At 43.0% G+C, this 17,522-nt stretch overlaps 1 long non-coding RNA gene across 1 annotated transcript in view; it reads left to right on the top strand.

Annotated features, from left to right (window-relative positions):
- The window catches only part of LOC122439677, a 32,848-nt gene that overhangs the window by 10,844 nt on the left and 4,482 nt on the right, over positions 1 to 17,522 (top strand). The window contains exon 2 of the long non-coding RNA XR_006268961.1: positions 3,378 to 3,578. This is a non-coding gene — a long non-coding RNA (uncharacterized LOC122439677). The remainder of the gene's footprint in view (positions 1 to 3,377; positions 3,579 to 17,522) is intronic.

Here is a 17,522-nt window from a genome sequence, read left to right on the forward strand (position 1 = left end):
TGCTGCTGCTGCTAAGTCGCTTCAGTCGTGTCCGACTCTGTGCGACACCATAGACAGCAGCCCACCAGGTTCTGCCGTCCATGGGATTCTCCAGGCAAAAACACTGGAGTGGGTTACCATTGCCTTCTCCTCTCCTGAGAATACTCCTTCAGTAAATCACTTGCTCAAGAAACCCTATCTCAACTTCTCATTCTAGACATAAGGCATCATCCCCATTTTACTGATGAGGAAAAGTAGACTATTTATTTTTTAAATGGAGGAAAATTGTTTTACAATGTTGTATTGGTTTCTGCCGTATGACAGCACAGATCAGCCACAATTATACATATATCACCTCTCTCTTGAGCCTCCCTCCCCTCCCTGCATCCAACCCCTCTAAATCATCACAGGGCACCAGGCTGGGCTCCCTATGTTATATAGCAGCTCCTCATCAGCTATCTACTTCACCCATGGTAGTGTATATATGTCAATGCTACTTACTCTGTTCACTCCACTCTTTCCTTCCTCCACTGTGTCCACAAGTCCAAAAGTAGACTTTAGAAAGATTAAAACACTCACTCATGTTCACATGGCTAATCAGGGCTTAAGCCAGAATTCCAGCGACCACATACTTAATCATCTCACCACACCCACCACTCAGCAGCATCCAAAGTTAATGAAGCAGGAGAGTGGAGAATGTCATTGAAGGGCTGAGAACATGCAGGAGCCCAGCCTCCTGAGCAGGCTATTATGTCAAAACTGTTGAGATACAGCCTCCCGACCTTCTGTAGCTCTGGGCAGGTGACATTACCTCTTGGGGCTTAACCTCCCTGAGCCTCTGCCTCCTCATCTATCAGCCAGAAAAGGGTCTGCTAGGCGTCAGAGCATTTGGCACACTGTAGATCAGCCCGCCAACACATGAAGTGATTCTGATTTTTCTCACTGTCCTCCTCAGACTTGGTTAGCTTGAAGATAATATGCCTTCTTTGCCTCTTTGGGTTCTTCAGTCAGGAATTGGAGTTGTTCAGCCTCATGAGGATGGGAAAGGGCAGAGTGACTTATAGACACCTTAAAAGAAGAAGAATTCCTGTCCCCAGTGTCTCAGAGTGACCCCATGAAAGTGATGATATTGATAGTAAGATCTCAGATGCACTGGGTGCTTGCCATGTGCTTTACAACTGATTTACTCCCCACCTAAAATCTTATGAGATCATTATTTTTAATTCCACTTAATAGGTCAAACTGAGGCAAGAAGACAGAAAAACTATGCCCAAAGTCACGCAAGAATCTAAGTGTTGAAGCCAGGAGGCAAGCTCTGCGTGACTCCACAGCTGGTGTTCTTAAAAAGTATCATGGGTTGAAACCTGGTTGTTAATAAATGAAGTCCATACTCACACTTTGTGAAACGAGGGATCTTTTTGCTTTTTTCCTCTTTTATCAACATGTTTCTGCTCCTTCTGTTTTTTTCCTGTGGTTGTTTCTTTTCTTTCCGCTTTGTTTTCTTTTTCTTCTTTTTTACACCCCTAGACATAAAGAGAATGAGGGATTCTTCCAGGGAGCCTCCTTTAACTCTAGATTATCAGAGCTGGAAAGCCCCCATTGGGTCGGTGAGCCCAACCTATCATTCTCAGTGGAGGCCTAGAGGTAAGGGGCAGAGTTCCCAGAGTCACACACATCATGTGTTTCTTGACTCTTGCTTCCAAGCCCTTGGTCCCACATCATGCCGAGGTTACCAAATAGCACAAGTAGAATTAGCATATTTGGTTAAGGAGAAAAAACACCTGGGGTGCACAACACAGTCTCTGTATATATATCTGGATTACATGAATTTAAGTTGGTGTGGTATAAAAGTGTTAAAAGTTCTACTTCATAGGCAGAATTTAGGGTACTTAGAATCCCACTAAAATTTAAAGTTTCACAGGGTATCCCATAATAGCACAACTGATGTTCAAAAGAGTTAACTGTAAACTGTGCTGCACTTTGGCTGGGACACAGAAGTGTCTGCCCAGTTTTGTCAGAAGCCAGAGAAAAATGCCTTTGTTCACATGGAACTTCTGTGGGTGGATTGAGTTATTTATTAGCCATAGTGTAAGCATCTATTGTTAGTGTAATTTAAAATATTCTATAAGCCATAACAGTATAATTTGAGAATTCATTCAGTGGCACAAGTGCCAAAAAGTTAACTTAAAAATTCTTAGTTTGGGAATGGAAATCAGAAATTGCTATAGAAATGAGAAATTAAAAACAGCCAAACGCATGAAGATGTAACATGCAGATGACAAAGGAGAGTGCATCCCATTTAGTAAATTAGCAACACGGTTGAAATGAAAAGCAGCCTTTAAAGCAAGGACCTCACTGTGGCAACAATCAGCAACTCAGATACTAGGAAAAGTGCTGGTGCTATATCAACACACTATAATGTGCCTCTGAGCCAGGCTCTTGTGACTTTTGATAATTAGAAAGGGAGTAATGATGATAAATTTTATCACTAGTGTCTTCGTGATAAACGGAGTATGTTTAGAGGGGAAAAAATGTGTTACAAAGTTAAGAGATTTATGCATTCCGCAGACCCAGAGAAAAATTTTGCAGACTGTCCAAAAGCCCATCCAGAGAATCCAGTAGGACCACTCTGCTATCAATCCAACACTCTGATGTATGGGAGAATGCTCAAGGGATGGGAAATTCTGCAGGGACACAGAACCAGAGGGCATATGTGAAAAATGCCAATTGTCTGTCAACCTAAGCTAACCTGCAGGCAGGATCGCAATGACAGGAGCATTGTCAGTGCATGTGTATGAGAACCCGACTACACTCCTTAGAATCAAATGCTGCTCTTACAGGAGCACATCCAAAGAACAGGCTTTAAAACATATTATATTGCTTTTGTGGGGTGTGCATTGGTTAGTGGGGTACCATAAATGGGTTATAGGGATACTGATATTGGTACTTTTCCCCCAGGGGCAACCAGGTGGCTGGAGCTTCTGAGACAGTTACCTATAGTCATGAGCAATTCTTTTATCCTGACAATGTATAAAATGTTAGCATTTTCCACATGTGTTATGGTATAAAAGAGATTGGGACCCAATGGGTAAGTTTTGTGTTTGTATGATTTTTTTTTTGTTCAGGTGGAGATACTTTTGAGAATGAAAGGAGCTGTATTCATTTTTACACCAGAACACCAGGCATAGAGTGGGACTGTTCCAAGAAAACCAGGATGTATAGTGGAGTATGCAGAATGATGGTCCCCAAGATGTCTAGGTCCTAATTTCCACAGCCTGTGAATATGTTACCTTAGACGGCAAAAGAGACTTTGCAGATGTAAGTTAAAGCTCTTGATGAGAGGAGGTTATCCTAGATTGTCTCAGTTGGGCCTAATGTAATCACAAATGTTCTTATAGGAGGGAAGCAGGAAGGTCAGAGAAGAGAGAAGATGCTACTCTACTGGCTTTGAAGATGGAGGAAGGGGTCACAGGCCAAGGGAGTACAGGTAGCCTTTAGAAACTGGAAAAGCAAGGAAGCAGATTCTTCTAGAGTCTCCAGAAAGAACACAGCCCTGCCAGCATCTTGATTTTAAGACTTCTGACCTCCAGCACCACCAGGTAACAAATTTGTGTTGTCTTACGCACAAAATGTATAATTTACTAAAGCAGCAATAGGAAACCAACACAAATAACTGTTTATAAGAAGTTTATCTTTATGCTTACATAATTTTTAAAAGTACAAAGATATGTTAAAAGGAACTAAAATGAAATAATTGTATTGAGAGGAGGGGTAGGGGAGGTTGACAGGTGTAAATTTTCATCTAACATCATGTTGATTAGTTGAGAAATGTCATTGAAGTGCATTATAGAGAAGAAATGGAGAACTAAAGAACTAAAACAAACAAACAAAAACAATTAAAAAAAGAATTGCCCCAGGAAGAGGAATGGAGACAGTCAGATAAGGAGACTCTAGCTTTTAATTAAAAATCTCTTGGTTCAAAAAAATTAATTAAGGATTTAACTATGGATATATTTCTTAGAATATGAATATTAATTTTTAGAGTGTGTGTTGGGGAGCCTCCAAGAGCTTACTGATCTCAGGTTCTCCAAAACTCTAGCTTCCAGTCCACCTGAAAACAGCACACAGCTTCCATCTCACCCATACACACTCCCCTACCTCTGACTCGGCCAAGAGCTTCCTTGATCTCAGTCTCAGCACAGGACAACACCAACTGGTAGGTCTTCCTGAAATGAGGCAGGAAAAGGCCACACTGGATGAGGAATATTCCTAGGACTGGGCCCAAACTCTTAAGAGATCTGGAGCAAACCAACTAGGTCCCATCTGTAGAGTAGGTGGGCAGACCTTGGGATTACCTCACAATGGTAACAAAGAACCTGGGAGACCTTAGAAGAGAGAAGTGCCTCCTGGTTGCCACTGAAGAAAACACTGATGTAAGAGCCCAGAGGGAAGGGCTGAGGCTGACTCTGCCATGTCCTAGCAACTCCCTTTCATCCGGGCTTCAGTTTCTCACCAATGAAGTTAATAGGGGAGGAAATTCATCTCCCACATCTTTCAGCTCTGTGAGTCCTTTTTTGTACTTCAGCAACACCCTTCCTCCAACAGTTACTGGATGGGCCCTCAGTCAGTCGGCCACAGAGTCATTATATGTCACACTTTAGAGTTTCTTTGGATGGTCTGCTACAACCCATTCATTCTTGTTTTTTTTTTGGGGGGGGCACCCCTTGTGGCTTTTGGGATCTTAAATCCCCAACCAGGGATTGAACCCATCTCCCTGCAGTGGAAGCACTGAGTCCTAACCACTGGCTCACCAGGGAAGCCACCTCCCCCAATTCATTTTTTATATGGGAAACTGGACCTCAGAGAGACAAAGGTATTTGGTCAGGGTCATGCTTTATAAGAGGTATGAGAGCGTCTGGGTTCTCCTCTGAACCCTCACTTAAACCCTGGGGTTTTGTGGTCACAATTTGCCATGTGAAGGTATTGAATGGTACCTGTTTAATATGAAAATACATTGTGACTGTGTTTTTTTAAAAATACAATGTAAGATGCTATTATGGACAAAACAACCATATAAAAAAGATGAGTAGCTATATTAGTTTCCTATTGTGTTAGTTGCTTAGTTGTGTCTGACTCTGCGAATTGCTGTCTAATAAATTACCATAAACTTTGTGGCTTAAAATGACTTACATTTATTGTCTCTCAGTTTCTGTGGGTCAGGAGTTCAGGCATGGCTTAACTGGGTTCTATGCTTATAGGGGCTCACTGGGTGCAACCAGGTGTTGGCTGAGCTCTAGTCTCATCTTGAGGCACAAATGGAAAATAATAGTTCTCCAAGCTCAGGTTTTTGGCACAATTAATTCCTTTGCTGTTGTAGGACTTAGGGCTCCAGCTTCTTGCTGACCCTCAGCTCTTTGCTGACCCTCAGCTCTTTGCTGACCCTCAGCTCCTAACCATGTGGGCTTCCTAACATGACCACTTACTTCTTTAAAGCCAGGTGGACTTTTTGTTTGTTGAATATCTCCTTTATTGCAGGTCTTAAATTTTATCTTGTGAAATATAGCATGTATAAAGAAAGGTTTATAAAATATATATGTCTAGTTTAAAGAATGATATTAGAATAAGTACCTGTGTGCCCACCACTCAAGAAATAAGCTGTTACCTTAGGAAAAAAGCCCACTAGACTTTGAAGTCTCTAAAGTTTGCCGGTAAAACAAAATCTCATATGACATGATGTAATCATGAAAGTGACATTACATCATCTTTGTCACATTCTGTTGGTTAGAAGCAGAGAAGGCAATGGCACCCCACTCCAGTACTCTTGCCTGGAAAAACCCATGGATGGAGGAGCCTGGTAGGCTGCAGTCCATGGGGTCGCGAAGGGTCGGACACGACTGAGCGACTTCATTTTCAGTGTTCACTTTCATGCATTGGAGAAGGAAATGGCAACCCACTTCAGTGTTCTTACCTGGGGAATCCCAGGGACGGGGGAGCCTGGTGGGCTGCCGTCTATGGGGTTGCACAGAGCCGGACACGACTGAAGTGACTTAGCAGCAGCATTGGTTAGAAGCACAGGTCCCACTCACACTCAAGAGGAGGAGATAAACAACAGCATGAATGCCATACATATCAAAGCAGGCAGCATGTTAGAGTCTATCACCGCAGCGGTAAAAATTGTGTGTAGACGCCAGTCAGGATGGCTGCTATCCAAAAGTCTACAAGCAATAAATGCTGGAGAGGGTGTGGAGAAAAGGGAACCCTCTTACACTGTTGGTGGGAATGCAAACTGGTACAGCCACTATGGAGAACAGTGTGGAGATTTTCTTAAAAAACTGGAAATAGAACTGCCATATGACCCAGCAATCCCACTTCTGGCATACACACTGAGGAAACCAGATCTGAAAGAGACACGTGCACCCCAATGTTCATCGCAGCACTGTTTATAATAGCCAGGACATGGAAGCAACCTAGATGCCCATCAGCAGATGAATGGATAAGGAAGCTGTGGTATATATACACCATGGAATATTACTCAGCCATTAAAAAGAACTCATTTGAATCAGTTCTACTGAGATGGATGAAACTGGAGCCCATTATACAGAGTGAAGTAAGCCAGAAAGATAAAGACCATTATAGTATACTAACACATATATATGAAATTTAGAAAGATGGTAATGATAACCCTATATGCAAAACAGAAAAAGAGACACAGAAGTATAGAACAGACTTTTGGACTGTATGGGAGAAGGTGAGGGTGGGATGTTTCGAGAGAACAGCATCGAAACATGTATATTATCTATGGTGAAACAGATCACCAGTCCAGGTTGGATGCATGAGACAAGTGCTCGGGCCTGGTGCACTGGGAAGACCCAGAGGGATCGGGTAGAGAGGGAGGTGGGAGGGGGGATCAGGATGGGGAATAGATGTAAATCCATGGCTGATTCATGTCAATGTATGACAAAAACCACTACAATATTGTAAAGTAATTAGCCTCCAACTAATAAAAATAAATGAAAAAAAAAATTGTGTGTGTAGAAAGGACCGAAATTTCTACTCCTGTCAAGACAAGTGAGAAGAGGGCTAAGGTTTAGCCTTTGGATTTGGCAGTGGGAGGCATTGTTGCCATTGGCAAGAGCAGTTTCAGTGAAGTAATAAGGGTAAAGTCAGCTGAAGTAAATCCAACAGAATGGAAAGTGAGAAATCGGAGAGTGAGTAGAGATGACTCTTTTAAGGAGTTTGACTGTGGAAGGGAACAGAGAGATGAGAGGTGAAAGGTCCTGTGGTGTTTATATGTTCATGGGAATGACACAATGGAAAATAAAGGTTTGATGATGCAAGAGAGAGGGAAGGATCTTTGCAGGAGGAAGGCTCTTGAGTAAGTGAAGGAAAGGGGATGAGATCCAGTGCACAAGATAAAGGGACTTAGGGCAGGATGAGGATGACTCAGCTATTGTCATGGCAGAAAAAGCCTAGTCTGTGTGTTCAGACACATGTCAGTGTGTAGGTTTAGTGGCTGGAGGTTAATAAGGAAGTTCTCATGATTGCTTCTGTTTTCTCAGTGAAATAAGAACAATGTCATCAGCTGACAGTGAAAAGAGGGAAAGTAATGGAGGTTTGAATTCAGAAAATAGCCTCTTAAAGAGTGGAAGAGCAACATAAATAAGACAAATAGGTTCGCCCCACACTGCTAGGACTCACCTGAGGTTTGTTTTTGTTGTTTTAATTGGAGGATAATTGGTTTACAATGTTGTGTTAGTTTCTGCTGTACAACAGTGCGAATTAGCCATATGTATACATGTAAACCCTCCCTCCTGAGCCTCCCTCCACCCCCTTCTTCCCACCTGTCTAGGTCATCACAGAGCTGGGGCTGGGTTCCCTGTGCTATATGGCAGCCTCCCACTAGCTATCTATTTTACACATGTAGTGTACATATGTCAATTCTATGCTCTCAATTTGTCCCACCCTATCCTTCCCCCACTGTGTCCACAAGTTCGTTCTCTATGTCTGTGTCTCTATTCCTGCCCTGCAAATAGGTTCATCAGTACAATTTTTCCTAGATTCCATATATTTGTGTTAATATATGATGTTTGTTTTTCTCTTTTTGACTCACTCTCTGTGACAGACTCTAGGTTCACCCATATCACCACAAGTGACCCAGTTTAATTCCTTTTTATGGCTGAGTAATATTCCTTTGCCTATATGTACCACCTGAGGTTTTCATAAGTTGAAAGTGTGACTGGTTGGCAAACCTGCCTTGTGCTCTCCGGCCACATTCAGTGGCTTGGGTGTAGTCTTAAAGCAGAGGCAAAGGTGCGCCGGGACTGTGCTGTGGCTTTGGAGGACGGCTGCAGAACAAGGAGAGGGACGAGGGGATGAGAGTGTGTAGCGGGAGCCTGCACGGTTGACCAGTCACCAGTGAAAAAGAGAGTGAAGCTATGTGGGGATGAAGAGCAGTGGCTGGGTCACAGACTAGCATTAGACTAGAGACCCTGATGTGGTCGCAGTCTGGTAGGGTCTACACACTAGTGGATGTGAAACAGACCAGCAGGAGCTGGTATGGCACCCAGAAAATAGGGTGCTTGAAACAGAGGCTTTGCAGGTGGTGCAGGAACACAACACTATAAATCAACTATACTCCAGTAAAACTTAAAAAAAAAAAGAGTGGTACAGGTTTTGATAATGACAAGGTCTAGGGTGTGATGGTAGAAGGGAATGTGTGGGGTAGGGTGGAGAACAAGCTATTTGGAAGCAAAAGGGGGTCAAGGATTTAAGAGACTGGAGCACAGGTGACAGTTTTATATGGATAAACTTATCAAGAATGATCACAGCAAGGGACTTCCTTGGTGATTCAGTGGCTAACACTCCACACTTCCATAGCAGGGGCCCCAGGTTTGATCCCTGGTCAAGGAACTAGATCCCACATGCTGCAACTAAGACCCAGCACAGCTGAATAAATAAATTTTTTAAAAAAAGAATGATCATAGGGAAATGGTGGAGGAAGAGAGATAGGGCAAGAGAGAGATAAAAACAGTGAGAGAGAGAGAGAGAAAAGGTGCTAGGTGGAAGAGGGGGGCGGATCTGAGGGTTGTGCATGCCGAAGCAAGTAGAGGTGCCGTGGTCTGCTGGCCCGTGGAGCCAACTGTCTTAGAGAGTAGGGGGGAAAGAAACAGGAACAAGGATCCTCCCTAGCTCCTGGCCACGTGATATGAGGAGAGGGGAGCCTCTCTCAGAGGCCTGCAGAGGAGCAGTGACCTTAGGGGGATGCTGAATTTAGTTAGAGCAAGGAGGTGAAAAGAACATTGCTGTGCGGGAGACTTAACCTCTTTTTGGGGGAAACCTTACTGTTTATTACAAACACTCAGCCTTTTGAAATTTTCCTTCAGAGCACTTATCACAGTTGAAAATTTTTTTTACTTCCATATGGGAAACCCTGATTGATATTCGTGTCTTCCAACTGTCAGCTGAGTGTACGCTTCTCGGTTTTTGTCTCGTCACAACAAAGATTTGGAGTGACGGACATTAAAGCCCCCTCAGCGTGTTACAGCTCTCGGGTCTTGGACAGACCGTGTTATAGCTCTCAGGTCTCGAACGGACCGTGTTACAGCTCTTAGACAAATCAGTGTTGCAGCTCAGTGTTACAGCTCTATTTTATTTAGATAATAGCAGGAAAATCCATCTTCGTGGCATGAGGCCACGTCGATCCAAAGACACAAAGAAAAGAGCGCCCCATCGCGCGGGAGAGAGAGAAGAGAGCTTTGGCTCCTCTTTTTATATGTTTTTCTCTCCCTGGGCCTGTCCTATGTAAATTGGGCCAGCCAGGAGTGCTGTTTGTTTTACCTGAGGTTCTCACTCTGGTCCTCGGACCTTCCTTTGTTCTGTTTTCGTGGGCTTTTCCCTCCCAGGTCTTTTAGCCACCGCCATTCTGGACTCCTTTTCCCTGTTCTAACTACCTGACACAACTAAGCTCATGGAAGGCAGGTTCTGCATCCTGGTAGTGGTGGGTCCCTAGCACCCAGCTGAGGGGCCACCACAGGGGTGCTACTCCATCAGTGTTTTTGGCCAGAAAGGAAAGAACAGACTTCTAAGGGTGTAGGAGATGTAACTAACTTCCCTTTCCCTCTGCAGTAGAGGAAGACACACCAAAAAGATGTGGGAATAGAAACTACCAGTTAACCGTCTCCTGCATACCTTGATCTCTGCTTGAATACCCTTACTGACAAGGAGCTTATTACCCCCCCCCCCCCGCCCCGAAGTCTTCTAAGGATGATGTTGGAGAGATCTGAGGGTGGTTTTTTTTTTTTTAATTTTCTTAAAGTGAAGACTAGGTGGCACTATCAGTAAAGAACCTACCTGCCAATGCAGATAGATGTAAGAGACATGGGTTCTATCCCCAGGAAGATCCCCTGGAGGAGGGCACAGCAACCCACTCCAGTATTCTTGCTTGGAGAATCCCATGGATGGAGGAGCCTGACAGGCTGCAGTCCATAGGACTGCACAGAGTCAGGCATAACTAGCTGAATTACAACGTTGTGTTAATAACTGACTCAGTTATATATGTGTGTGTGTGTGTATGTTTTCCTATTCTTTTCCATTATGGTTTATCACAGGATATTGAATATGGTTCCTTGAGCTGTACAGTAAGACCTTGTGGTTTATCCATTCTCTATATACCAGTTTACATCTGCTGATCCCAAGCTCCCAGTCCAACTTTCTCCCAACCCCACTCACACCTCTTGGCAACCACCAGTCTAGTCTTAGTGTCCTTGAGGGGTTTCTTAGATGCATGTGAAAGCTGCTGCATGGTACCGTCCACTTCTGTTGACCTTCTCCCCACCCGGGAGAGACAACCAAACTGGTTAAATAAACCATGATATAGCCTTTTGCAAAATAGTACACAGTTGGAAAAAGAATGATGTATGAGCCATATCTCTTATGCATGGATAGGCACAGTCTTCTTTAAAAACATAAAGGTAGAAGTGGGCTTAATACTGTATAAAGGTGTGTGGGTGTGTGTGTGTATCCTGTGGCACTCCTAAAAGAAACCTGCCCAAGTACAGTCACTCCCTTCCCTGGCTCTTTTGAACCTCAGTTTTCTCCTCTGTAGAAATGGGTATCGAAGGACTTCCCTGATGGTCCAGTGGTTAAGACTCCGCACTTCCACTGCAGTGGACACGGGTTTGATCCCTGGTTGTGAAACCATGCAACTCTGATTGGGACTTGAACCCACGATCTTTCAATTAGAGTCACTCACCTGGTGTCTGGATTTGCTGAGGCTCAGGTTCTCTGTGTCTAAGCACAGAAGGGATTCAGTGAGAGGCAAAGCGATAGATGAGAAGTAGATTTGTTAATATAGGATGCTTGTGAGGGCTGCAGGCAGGCAGGTGATGGAGCTCTGCCCCAAGGGTTAAGCAGGCTACATTTTTATAATCAAAGTAAAGTGGGGAAGAGGGAAAAGACCTCCCTCTTCCTCATTCTTTGAGTAGATATTAGGCTTACATCACCAGCTCCTCCTTCATATCAGATAGGAGAGTATTTGACCTTATGAAGTCAAACTGGGACTGTCATGGCACTTACTCAAATAGCAGAAAGATGATAACATATTACTAAAATGTGTTGAATCATCTCAGGTGTCTATATAATGAGAATCTCCAACTTTGGAATGCCACCTTTCCCTTAAATTCCTGTCCTTGGTTCTAAGGATCACTGTCTTGCTGACCACAGCCAGCAGAATGCAAGCCTCATTTTTTTCTCTTTCACTTAATAACCTGGGATATATCTCTTGCTTTTATTCATGGCTTTACCGTTAAGCAAGCTTGCTTCATTCCACGACTTTCTGATGGGTTTCTTGAGTGATCATTAACTTACAGTGGTCCCCCAAATTTCCCTCAGTTTCCAACTCTACCTATAATGCCCTACTGAGACCACTACAACTACCTGTGTAACTATCCTCTCTATCCCTATCAGTCAGGGAACTAAGATCCCTTATGCTGCGTGGTGTAGCCGAGAAAGGGGGAGGAGGTTGACAGCCTGCTTATTGGAAAGTTTAAGTAGTGTATGCAGTTGTTTTGTAAATGTTAGTGTACTTGATGCTTAATAATAATACTTCCACTATTATTTTTAGCATAATTACTGATTAACGATTACTCTCATCCTGAGTCTCTCTAGGCCAGAGTCTTCATAGGAATTCCACAAACCTCATGAAATTGTAGGTAAAATTTAATAATTACTATTTGCTTTTTCTCTGAGAGGATCAATTTTTCATCTCATAGTAAAAGAAATTATGTGATTCAAAAAAAGAAGAAAAGTTATGGATTTTCTGAATAGCAATGGAGTGATAACCCCTGAATTTTCCCTTTAATTTAGAAGTCCATTTTATCTTCCCCGAAAAGCATTCATATCTCCAGAGCTTAGCCCCAAGAGCCTATCCTCTATCTTTTCTTTTCCAGTGATATTGAAATCTGCACACCCTCCATCCTCTGAAATTTGCCATGCCCTTGGAGTTCTGTCTTGGCTCTCTGTGATGCTGTAGAGGTGACTGGGAGAGTGTCCATGGTCAGACCCATTTCATGTCTAACATAAAGTACTTTTATTTTATATTCTCTGTTCTCCTTTTGCAGGCAGCAGAGCTCAGAGGCTCTTCCTTCAGTGTGGTGGAGATGGAGGGCAGAGGAGTCTATCTTCTTTGAATACTGGTGTCACCACTGACCAGCTCTGTGGCATTGGTCAATTTCCCTAAGCCTCAGCTACTCCATCTGTAAAATGGGTCTAATAGTAGAGAGCTGGTCTCTAGACTAAATGAGACCATAGCACTTAGCAAACACCCTCAATGGTTACTCTAATTACCCTTATCTTAGGAAATGTTCAAAAGTTCCGCTGCCAGGAAATAATGCATAAAACCTTAAGAAATAAGAGACCCTTGAGAACTGCAAGCCCACTTCACACAAAGAGAAAATGAGCCTAGAGAGGGGAGGGGACTTGTTCCAGGTTGCACAGCAAGTCAGAGGCAATGCCAAGGTAAAAACTGGGCTGGAGCTTCCAGAACAGGGCTTGTTCCACTGCTTCACAAGCCCCATTTGTTACAAGTGATAATCCCTCATTGACTCATCATTACCATCCAGAATCCATACTTTACATTAGGGTTCTCTCTGGGGTTCTATGGATTTGAACACATGTATGACAAATCAGCTCAGTTCAGTTGCTCAGTCATGTCCAACTCTTTGCAACCCCATGGACTGTGGCACATCAGGCCTCCCTGTCCATCACCAACTCCCAGAGCTTGCTCAAACGCATGTCCATCGAGTCAATGATGTCATCCAACCATCTCGTCCTCTGTTGTCCCCTTCTCCTCCTGCCTTCAATCTTTCCCAGCATCATGGTCTTTTCAAATGAGTCAGTTCTTCCCATCACGTGCCCAAAGTATTGGAGTTTCAGCTTCAGCATCAGTCCTTCCAGTGAATATTCAGGACTGATTTCCTTTAGGATGGACTGGTTGGATCTCCTTGCAATCCAAGGGACTCTCAAGAATCTTTTCCAACATTACAGTTCAAAAGCATCAATTCTTCAGTGTTCAGCTTTCTTTATAGTCCAACTCTCACATCCATACATAACTACTGGAAAAGCCATAGCTTTGGCTAGATGAACCTTTGTTGGCAATGTCTCTACTTTTTAATATGCTGTCTAGGTTGGTCATAGCTTTTCTTCCAAGGAGCAAACATCTTTTAATTTTATGGCTGCAGTCACCATCTGCAGTGATTTTGGAACACAGGAAAATAAGTCTGTCACTGTTTCCATTGTTTCCCCATCTATTTGCCATAAAGTGATAGGACTGGATGCCATGATTTTCATTTTTTGAATGTTGAGTTTTAAACCAGCTTTTTCACTCTCCTCTTTCACTTTCATCAAGAGGCTCTTCTGTTCCTCTACACTTTCTGCCTTAAGTGTGGTGTCATCTGCATATCTGAGGTTATTGATATTTCTCTCTGCAATCGTGATTCCAGCTTATGCTTCATCCAGCCCAGCATTTCACATGATGTACTCTGCATATAAGTTAAATAAGCATGGTGACAATATAGAGCCTTGATGTACTCCTTTCCCAATTCAGAACCAGTCTGTTCCATGTCCATTTCTAACTGTTGCTTCCTAACCTGCATACAGATTTCTAAGGAGGCAGGTCAGGTGGTCTGGTATTCCCAACTCTTGAAGAATTTGCCACAGTTTGTTGTTATCCACACAGTCAAAGGCTTTGGCATAGTCAGTAAAGCAGAAGTAGATGTTTTTGTCTACCTCTCTTGCTTTTTCGATGATCCAGTGGATGTTGACAATTTGATCTCTGGTTCCTCTGCCTTTTCTAAATCCAGCTTGAACATCTGGAAGTTCTCGGTTCATGTGCTGTTGAAGCCTGGCTTGGAGAATTTTGAGCATTACTTTGGTAGTGTGTGAGATGAGTGCAATTGTGCGGTATGACAGATATCCACCATCATTTATCATGCAGAATAATTTCATTGCCTTAGAAATCCTCTGGGCTCTCTGAACTCTTCCTCCCCTCACCCCAGACCGCTACTGATCTTTTTACTGTCTCCATAGTTTTGCCTTTTCCAAAATGTCATATAATTGAAATCATACAGTATGTAGCCTTTTCAGATGGCTTCTTTCACTTAGTTATATACATTTAATTTTCCCCCAGTGTCTTTTTATGGCTTGACAGCTCATCTTTTTCTTTTGCACTGTCTGAATATACCACAGTGTATTTGTCCACCTACTGAAGGATATCTTGGTTGCTTCCAAGTTTTTGCCTTTATGAACAAAGCTGCTATAAACATTCATGTATGGTCTTGTGTTGCCAAAAGTTTTCAACTCATTTGAGAAAATACTAACGAATGCAGTTGTTGAATTGTATGGTAAGAATCCGTTTAGTTTTGTGAGAAACCACCAAACTGTCTTCCAAAGTGACTGTTGCATACTATTGTGTATTCCCACCGGCAGTGTGAGTGCTTCTGTTGCTCCACATTGTCACTAGTATTTGATGTTGTCAGTATTCATTTTGGCCTTTAAAATATACATGTAGTGAACACTGACACCACAAGTGTTGTGGTGAGAGGAGGTTTCTCTCTAGTTGTGCTGTGCAGGTTTCTCATTGCAGTGGCTTCTCTTGCTGTGGGGCTCTAGGGTGCACAGGCTTCAATAGTTATGGCACATGGGCTTAGTAGTTGAGGCTCCCAGACTCTAGAGTACATAACTGTGGTACATGGGCTTAGTTGCTCCACAACCTGTAGGATCTTCCTGGATCAGGGATTAAACTCATGTCTTCTGTATTGACAGGCGGATTCTTTACCACTGAGCCACCAGAGAAGCCCGTCCATGGTTTTTTGTTTGTTTTTTGTGTGTTTTTTTATTTTTTTTTTGCCTGCATCAGGTCTTAGTTGCAGCACTAGGGTTGTTGCAACATGCAGGATCTTTTAGTGTAGCATGCGGAATCTAGTTCACTGGGTTTGATCAGGGATCAAACTCGGACCCTCTGCATTAGGAGCACGGGTCTTAGCCACTGGACCACCAGGGAAGTCCCATCTCCATGTTATTTTAATTTGCATTTCCCTGATGACATATGATATGAAGCATCTTTTCATATTTTTTTTGCTTTCTGTATATTTCCTTTGGTGGCTTCCCTGGTGTCTCAGTCAGTAAAGAATCCGCCTCCAGTGGAGACCGCCTACAATGCAGGAGACCTGGCTTTGATCCCTGGGTTCGGGAGATCCTCTGGAGAAAGAAATCGCAACCCACTTCATATTCTTGCCTGGGAAATCACATGGACAGAGGGTCCTGGTGGGCTACAGTCCACGGGGTCGCAAGAGTAGGACGTGACTTAGTGACTACACCACCACCACCACCATACTTCCTTGGTGAGAGATCTGTTCATGTCTTTTGCCTATTTTTTTAATTGGATTGTTCATTTTCCTACTGTTAAGTTTTAAGGGGGATAATTGTCCTTTTTCAGATATGTCATTTGCAAATATTTTCTCTTAGTCTGTGACTTGTCTTCACAAATCCATTTTTGTCCTGTTTTTCATCCCAACATACCTACTCAGCTCCTTTCCTTCTGTCCACATCCACGTCTCCAGCTGGGTCCTGGCAGCCTGTAGATGGTAGTCTGTGGCCGTGCCCTACACGGGTGTCCTAGTGAGCCATGCCCACCGCTTCCACTGCTGGTGAGAGTCTTCGAGCCATCTCACGAACAAGACTCCCTTTGCGTTAGTTCTCCCGCCAGGTTTTGCCATGTTTCCTGCTATTTCTCCTTATACGCATACCAGAACAAGGCCCTTCTATCATGCTCCTTCAGCCAAGGGTATGTTCCATCACAAAGTTGGGGTCCTTTTTTCACTTTCAACATACACAATTTTAAAAAATAATATTGAATATGTTTTTAAAACTACAGGATTTTTAAAAAACTATTTATATCTGTATATAAATTATTATACATAATGTTTATAAATATATTTAAAATGTTTGGACTTAATTACACTACACTGTTAAAAGTACATACTTTGAGGAAAGAAGTGGGAAGGAGAATTAGGTTGGGATGAGATGGGAAGGTAGTATAGATAGAGATTTTCCCTTTTTACATACATACATCTGTACCATTCAATCATTTTATAACAAGCATTCATCACTGCTATATTTTTTTAACTAAAAGGAAAAAAGTCACATGACTTCTCATTTCCTTGAACTTCTGATGTGCCTTTAGAAGTATGAACTCCTGCACGGCTGGTAAAAACCACTGTACCAAGGGGTAGTGTATGTGATAATCTTCATCACTAGCACAAAGACTAGCAATTTGTGTGGTGTCTGGGAAGCTCAGGGTGTGATAGGAAATCATTGTTGTGGAGCCAGGAGACCTGAGGTCAGTTCTTGAATCAGTCATGTGATCTGAGGTACTCTGCAAGCATCTTTACTCACCCTTATTAACTCTGTTAATTGTGGACCAGCCTAAACAGAAAGAGCCTAGGGCTGAAGCATGCTGAGGCCAAAATGTAGATGATGGAGGCCCTTCAGCTCCACTGACGTCAGCAGCCAGGGCCAAGAAACTAGAAGGTTCAGGTAAGCATAAAGGGAAGAGGGGCCAGGCTAAGGAGGCCCCAGGGCAGTTCAAAATGATTCATTACCTAGAGTGGCATGTAGTAACTAAGAGTCAGGAGGATCCTGTGTATACTTCCTAAAAGATCAGTCAACTCACTGAGAAACCAGCATCTCATTCAGTTATCGGTTCATCCATCCACTTGCTGAACAAGTGTCAACTGAGTATTGACTATAGACCAGGCTTTCTAGGTGTTAGAGTGATAAGGTTAAATGAAGTAGGCATGATCCCTACCTTGATGGAGTTTCATGACCTAGCAGTAGAGACAGAGTAAATAAGAAAATAAGTAAATGTATAATTCTGAACTAAGATAAGAGTTACAGGGAGGGTGGGGAAAACCTGTCTAAGGACATGAAGTTTAAGTCAAGATCTGAAGAACAAGAGTCATACGATGGAAGAGGTGTGGGAATAGTAT

Source organism: Cervus canadensis, chromosome 4 (assembly GCF_019320065.1).
Source record: "Cervus canadensis isolate Bull #8, Minnesota chromosome 4, ASM1932006v1, whole genome shotgun sequence".
NCBI lineage: Eukaryota > Metazoa > Chordata > Mammalia > Artiodactyla > Cervidae > Cervus > Cervus canadensis.